Consider the following 5000-nt stretch of genomic DNA (forward strand, 5'->3'; position numbering starts at 1 on the left):
CGGGCGGTGTGTACAAAGGGCAGGGACGTAATCAACGCGAGCTTATGACTCGCGCTTACTGGGAATTCCTCGTTCATGGGGAACAATTGCAAGCCCCAATCCCTAGCACGAAGGAGGTTCAGCGGGTTACCCCGACCTTTCGGCCTAGGAAGACACGCTGATTCCTTCAGTGTAGCGCGCGTGCGGCCCAGAACATCTAAGGGCATCACAGACCTGTTATTGCTCAATCTCGTGCGGCTAGAAGCCGCCTGTCCCTCTAAGAAGAAAAGTAATCGCTGACAGCACGAAGGATGTCACGCGACTAGTTAGCAGGCTAGAGTCTCGTTCGTTATCGGAATTAACCAGACAAATCGCTCCACCAACTAAGAACGGCCATGCACCACCACCCACCGAATCAAGAAAGAGCTATCAATCTGTCAATCCTTCCGGTGTCCGGGCCTGGTGAGGTTTCCCGTGTTGAGTCAAATTAAGCCGCAGGCTCCACTCCTGGTGGTGCCCTTCCGTCAATTCCTTTAAGTTTCAGCTTTGCAACCATACTTCCCCCGGAACCCAAAAGCTTTGGTTTCCCGGAGGCTGCCCGCCGAGTCATCGGAGGAACTGCGGCGGATCGCTGGCTGGCATCGTTTATGGTTAGAACTAGGGCGGTATCTGATCGCCTTCGAACCTCTAACTTTCGTTCTTGATTAATGAAAACATACTTGGCAAATGCTTTCGCTTCTGTTCGTCTTGCGACGATCCAAGAATTTCACCTCTAACGTCGCAATACGAATGCCCCCGCCTGTCCCTATTAATCATTACCTCGGGTTCCGAAAACCAACAAAATAGAACCGAGGTCCTATTCCATTATTCCATGCACACAGTATTCAGGCGGGCTTGCCTGCTTTAAGCACTCTAATTTGTTCAAAGTAAACGTGCCGGCCCACCCAGACACTCAATAAAGAGCACCTTGGTAGGATTTCAACGGGGTCCGCCTCGGGACGCACGAACACGCACGAGGCGGTCGCACGCCTTCGGCTCGCCCCACCGGCAGGACGTCCCACGATACATGCCAGTTAAACACCGACGGGCGGTGAACCAACAGCGTGGGACACAAATCCAACTACGAGCTTTTTAACCGCAACAACTTTAATATACGCTATTGGAGCTGGAATTACCGCGGCTGCTGGCACCAGACTTGCCCTCCAATAGATACTCGTTAAAGGATTTAAAGTGTACTCATTCCGATTACGGGGCCTCGGATGAGTCCCGTATCGTTATTTTTCGTCACTACCTCCCCGTGCCGGGAGTGGGTAATTTGCGCGCCTGCTGCCTTCCTTGGATGTGGTAGCCGTTTCTCAGGCTCCCTCTCCGGAATCGAACCCTGATTCCCCGTTACCCGTTACAACCATGGTAGGCGCAGAACCTACCATCGACAGTTGATAAGGCAGACATTTGAAAGATGCGTCGCCGGTACGAGGACCGTGCGATCAGCCCAAAGTTATTCAGAGTCACCAAGGCAAACGGACCGGACGAGCCGACCGATTGGTTTTGATCTAATAAAAGCGTCCCTTCCATCTCTGGTCGGGACTCTGTTTGCATGTATTAGCTCTAGAATTACCACAGTTATCCAAGTAACGTGGGTACGATCTAAGGAACCATAACTAATTTAATGAGCCATTCGCGGTTTCACCTTAATGCGGCTTGTACTGAGACATGCATGGCTTAATCTTTGAGACAAGCATATGACTACTGGCAGGATCAACCAGGGAGCTGCGTCAACTAGAGCTGAGCAGCCGGCCGCCCGGGAGTGTGTCCCGGGGGCCCGCGCGAACACGCAAGCGTCCGCTCAATTATTCTGCAAACAGGAGGAGGCTGGGCTCCCCTGCACAATACACCTCGAAACCCTCTCAGGTCCCGGCGGCGCGCAGCGCCGTCCTAAGTACTTGGTCGGGTTCGAGAGAGGCGCAATCGCCCGGAGTTAGGCGAGTAGACGCTTTAGGTGCGACCACCCGTGCTCCCAACTGAGCTTGCCGCTGCCGACAGAGGCCCGGGAGCGTGCTGTCGTGGCATTGCCGGCGGGAGACAACACGCGCCACCTACGGTGACCGGCAGCTCCAACGCCAGCGCCACAGAAGGGCAAAGGCCCCACGTGGGTGCCGAAGCGAACTCTCCCAGCACAGCGCACGTGCCAACACGTCCGCACAACTGCGATACAAACCACCAGCGAGAACCGCTGGGGCGACCGAGCAGCAGACGGCGTCGCGGCGCCGAGTGCCGGGCGGCGGCGCATCCTCAACGCACACAGTCCTCAATCGGACCAGCACACTGCAGATGTCCACCGCGCTTCGCACCGGGTCCGCGAGGACCCACTTTGGCTGCACGGCGCCGCGCGCAGGGTGCCCCGGCGCGCAGCTGCGCCGCCTGCCGCGTCCGTCGGCCGGCGCGCCTGCCACTGGGCGCCCCCACCAGCCGGCTGTAGCGCGTGCGCCCACGCACCGCGCGGCCAGCACGCCGGGCGGCCCCCCCTCACCGGCCGGGGACAGTCCCACCCACCCACAGCCGCGTATCGCTTCACACCCAGATTCACATTCACGTTCGTTGGTATGGTGGGGACCGCTTCGTAGCTGTACCGATCGTTGCCCTCACAGATGTACCTCCAGCAAGATCAACCGCACCACAACGGGTTACCAGTTGTTCATTTGCGTAACGTCACCAGTAAACGTACACGTCCATCCCCGTTTGCAAAGTCAACTATTATTGCATGCCTGCCTGTCAGGTGTCAAGACACACTACATTCGCTCACATCCACGCAACAAAATGTGCCCGACTAGAGGGCACGTGGAAGGTGCCCCCGTACATATGCGATCTCCATTGCGCGACCAACTGTCAACCGGCCTCTGTAGCATGTCGCAGATGTGGAACGCGGGGCACCGTGCTATCACATTGTGTGAGAAGAGACTACTACGTCTGCATACACGCGCCACTACATGAACAGACGGCTCATGCTGATCGCCATCCACTGCGTCCATTACTCCCACACGTCTCTATGGCGTACCACACTGCAATGCAGCTGTTATGGGGAGATGACACATAGCTGTGTACACAACATTCTGAGCCGGTTGCGGTTGGACAACAATACATTAATGTAACGTGTCATATGCCAATTACAGAGCAGGGTAAGGCACAACGTGGGTTAGGTTAAGGCACAACGTGGGTTAGGTTAAGGCACAACGTGGGTTAGGTTAAGGCACAACGTGGGTTAGGTTAAGGCACAACGTGGGTTAGGTTAAGCCACAACGTGGGTTAGGTTAAGCCACAACGTGGGTTAGGTTAAGGCACAACGTGGGTTAGGTTAAGGCACAACGTGGGTTAGGTTAAGGCACAACGTGGGTTAGGTTAAGGCACAACGTGGGTTAGGTTAAGGCACAACGTGGGTTAGGTTAAGCCACAACGTGGGTTAGGTTAAGCCACAACGTGGGTTAGGTTAAGCCACAACGTGGGTTAGGTTAAGCCACAACGTGGGTTAGGTTAAGCCACAACGTGGGTTAGGTTAAGCCACAACGTGGGTTAGGTTAAGCCACAACGTGGGTTAGGTTAAGCCACAACGTGGGTTAGGTTAAGCCACAACGTGGGTTAGGTTAAGCCACAACGTGGGTTAGGTTAAGCCACAACGTGGGTTAGGTTAAGCCACAACGTGGGTTAGGTTAAGCCACAACGTGGGTTAGGTTAAGCCACAACGTGGGTTAGGTTAAGCCACAACGTGGGTTAGGTTAAGCCACAACGTGGGTTAGGTTAAGCCACAACGTGGGTTAGGTTAAGCCACAACGTGGGTTAGGTTAAGCCACAACGTGGGTTAGGTTAAGCCACAACGTGGGTTAGGTTAAGCCACAACGTGGGTTAGGTTAAGGCACAACGTGGGTTAGGTTAAGGCACAACGTGGGTTAGGTTAAGGCACAACGTGGGTTAGGTTAAGGCACAACATGGGGGTAGATTGCGGTACAAATTGCGTTACATTGCGGTGCAAATTGCGTTACATTGTGGTGCAAATTGCGTTACATTGCGGTGCAAATTGCGTTACATTGCGGTGCAAATTGCGTTACATTGCGGTGCAAATTGAGTTACATTGCGGTGCAAATTGAGTTACATTGCGGTGCAAATTGAGTTACATTGCGGTGCAAATTGAGTTACATTGCGGTGCAAATTGAGTTACATTGCGGTGCAAATTGAGTTACATTGCGGTGCAAATTGAGTTACATTGCGGTGCAAATTGAGTTACATTGCGGTGCAAATTGAGGTAGGTTAAGGTGCAACACAGGTTAGGTTAAGGTGACATAGGTTAGGTTAAGGTGACATAGGTTAGGTTAAGGTGACATAGGTTAGGTTAAGGTGACATAGGTTAGGTTAAGGTGACATAGGTTAGGTTAAGGTGACATAGGTTAGGTTAAGGTGACATAGGTTAGGTTAAGGTGACATAGGTTAGGTTAAGGTGACATAGGTTAGGTTAAGGTGACATAGGTTAGGTTAAGGTGACATAGGTTAGGTTAAGGTACAAACTGGGTTGTGTTATGGTACACATTGCGTTGTAGTACAGTACACGTTAGGTTTGGGTACGGTACACAATGTGGTATGGGATGGCGTGTTGTGGGGGGGGGGGGGGGGTGAGGTTCGTTGATATCGACCGTAGGACGTGGATGCCCGAGGCAGCGTCAGTGTGTCAAAGGAGTTATGTCACGTCGGGATGCGCTTTCCGCCAGTGAGAGGGGGGGGCGAGCCGTGTCTGTGGTTGCGGCAGACCTGTGTGTTTCATTCCTGCCAGTGTGTTTGTGCTGTAAGACGAGGCAGTGTGGTGATGTTGGGTGCACCCCTGTGTAGGACATGTGTGGGTGTTGGTGGCTTATCTGAGCAATTGTGGTTGTCGGACGAGTGGGATATTCTGTTTTATGATTGGACCTCCTGGCCTGGTTATCATAGTCTGGTTGGTGTACTGTGGCGGATAGGATGCACCGGACGTTGGTCCATGC

The 5000-nt window shown here is 53.5% G+C and overlaps 1 non-coding gene across 1 annotated transcript in view; it reads right to left on the reverse strand.

Moving 5' to 3' along the window:
- The window catches only part of LOC126112047 (small subunit ribosomal RNA), a 1909-nt gene extending 161 nt beyond the window's left edge, over window positions 1–1748 (reverse strand). The window contains exon 1 of the ribosomal RNA XR_007524267.1: window positions 1–1748. This exon is cut by the window's left edge and continues 161 nt beyond it. This is a non-coding gene — a ribosomal RNA (small subunit ribosomal RNA).
- Between the last annotated feature and the right edge of the window lie 3252 nt (window positions 1749–5000).

This window comes from Schistocerca cancellata, unplaced genomic scaffold (assembly GCF_023864275.1).
Source record: "Schistocerca cancellata isolate TAMUIC-IGC-003103 unplaced genomic scaffold, iqSchCanc2.1 HiC_scaffold_120, whole genome shotgun sequence".
NCBI classification, from domain to species: Eukaryota; Metazoa; Arthropoda; class Insecta; order Orthoptera; family Acrididae; genus Schistocerca; species Schistocerca cancellata.